The following is a 2695-nucleotide window of genomic DNA, read 5'->3' as shown; positions in this document are numbered from 1 at the left end:
AATCATTTACAGATTATTCTATAGTGTTTTACAGCAGCCAGCTCTGTTATACCAGGACAGCTGAAAACACCTGTTATTTCCCCACTGTGGGATCAATAAAAATGTTTTTTTATCTTACGTTTRCCCACCTTTTGCACCAAATTAATGTGAGGAGTTGATCAGCCCTGCTGTTTAACTCCAAGTGTTTCTTTGTAAACAAGACTGAATCAAATGGCTTCACCAAAATCTGGTCCACAACATTCAAACTGTCTGACATTATGTGCAGCTTGTTACCTAGCTAACTCGCTAGCTGGGACTGGCGCGAGGCTAGAGTGAAGTGTGTCCACCTTTAACACAAGCAGATACAATAAAACCTCCAGAAGTAAAAACTTGATTTGTCACTGGTCGTTTTTAACAAAGAAAAATGCAGCTAAGAAGATTAATAAAGTCTCCAGTTCAGCTCAGAACAGAAACGACAGTAAAACCTGCTCCACTGAATGTTTACACCAAAACATCTCTGATTCGTTCATTTCACTGTCAATCAAAAAGAGATTCAGCCTCAGACAGATCATCCAATCATCATGCAGAATCTGGGCGTCCGAACCCGCCCACTGCTCCATAGACCCCCAGAGACGCTGAGCGTCCGGGGGCGGGACAAAGCCCAGCATTTATCCAATGACTCGTCTCGGTTAGCTGCATTTTTTTGCCTCATATTGAAGTCTGGACGCTCAGCGTCCGACTGTTTAAAGCTGTGAAGCTGCGTCATTACCAGTGATGAGAAGATGATTCTGAACTAAAGTTGAGCACGTTGTAGCACATATTTAGTCAATGACATGAACACACAACAGTGTATATTTGATCACTTATTTATTTTGTTATTTTTTATTTTAGGGAAAGCTGAGCTTCCCTTGCAGTCTTAGAGCAATCGTCTCTGCTATAAACCCGTCTTTTATGTCTTTGTTGCTTTTTGCAGCGATGTATCCTCAGAATCAACAGGTCTGAGGTGAAGCTCTGTGAACAAAACATCTGAACATTAGTTTCTATGTCTGGGAAAAACAAATCATTCATTAAAGGCCTGGTATTCATTAAAGGGATCCCTGAGTAGTTGTAACATTAGACTTTATTTAATAAAAATTTATTTTAACTGTAAAATAAATAAATGCTTCGGTTTACCTCTCCGGGTACTTCAGTTTACCTCTCCGGGTACTTTGGTTTACCTCTCCGGGTACTACAGTTTACCTCTCCGGGTACTTCAGTTTACCCCTCCGGGTACTTCGGTTTACCTCTCCGGGTACTACAGTTTACCTCTCCGGGTACTTCAGTTTACCTCTCCGGGTACTACAGTTTACCTCTCCGGGTACTTCAGTTTACCTCTCCGGGTACTTCGGTTTACCTCCGGGTACTACAGTTTATCTCTCCGGGTACTACAGTTTACCTCTCCGGATATTTCGGTTTACCTCTCCGGGTACTACAGTTTACCTCTCCGGGTACTTCAGTTTACCTCTCCGGGTACTTCAGTTTACCTCTCAGGGTACTACAGTTTATCTCTCTGGGTACTACACTCTCTGGGTACTACACTCTCTGGGTACTACACTCTCCGGGTACTTTGGTTTCCCCCACATGTACAAACGTTGCCTTCAGGCCCAGGCCTCCATTGAAAACAGATCTGAGCTGTACACAGGTCTTGCCTGGTTAAATAACAGTAAATAAAATAAAATTGGAAGTTAGAAAATAACCAAAAAGTGCTGAGTATTTATGTGTGGCACCTAATAATCTCTTATCAATACACTTTCCATTGAACTAATCAACAGATAAACATACTTTGTTTGTATTTAGGATCTCAATCATTTAAAAACTGACATGGATYCATATGATTCATAAAAAAATAAATTGTCTTTCAGTTTTTGTCAGTAATTTTCCAGTTTAATGGACTGAGGATAAAAGTGAGATTAGAATGACTTCAGATGAAATCCTCTGTGTTTATGGAGACTTTACTGAGAGAAACACTTTGTCTCCATGTGGAGAGAAATAATCGTTTCTCTTCAGACATGTGGATTAACCTGCTCCTGTGCTTTTGATTTAGGCATTTCCCCTCCCTGATTTACATATTCATTTGCTTTCTGGGTATCCAGTTGTCTTAAGATATTTTTCATCTTGTTTATGCAGTCTGGAATTGAAAGTAGCTCCGATTTGTTTGAGAAACAAAAGACAAGAGCAAGAAGCCTTTTGCCTTGCAAATTGGGATGTTTTTTATTGACTTTGTTGCGTGTCAAGAAGTTGTCTGCTCTCAGACATAAGGTGAGCTTTATGGTTTTTGGTTGGTTGTACCAGTCTTTATCAGGCTGCAGTTTCAGGATTGACCCATTCCCCTGGCTGGAATCTAACACAGTGCTGCTAATGRATCTGAGCAGACATGTAGAAAGACCGTTATATTTATGAGTCACACTGGTGGATGTAAAACATTCATTTACACAGAACTCCATGAAAAGATGAAAATAAAATGTTGAAAAGAAATTCAATCCTGTTAGTTTACTTCATTACGTGTTCAACACCAGATAGAAAGTACAGCAATAACTGAAGGTTTGAAAAGAGTTCATACAGCCACACCAGCACTGGACTGAAGTGTCAGCAGCTTTAATGTTTTTTCTCTCCGTGCATTCAGCGAAGCATCCAGGAAGTATTGTTTCTTCAAGGCCTGACCCCGCCTCCAGCCATG

The sequence above is a fragment of the Austrofundulus limnaeus genome, unplaced genomic scaffold (genome assembly GCF_001266775.1).
Source record: "Austrofundulus limnaeus strain Quisiro unplaced genomic scaffold, Austrofundulus_limnaeus-1.0 Scaffold1550, whole genome shotgun sequence".
NCBI classification, from domain to species: Eukaryota; Metazoa; Chordata; class Actinopteri; order Cyprinodontiformes; family Rivulidae; genus Austrofundulus; species Austrofundulus limnaeus.
This window is presented reverse-complemented; position numbering follows the sequence as displayed.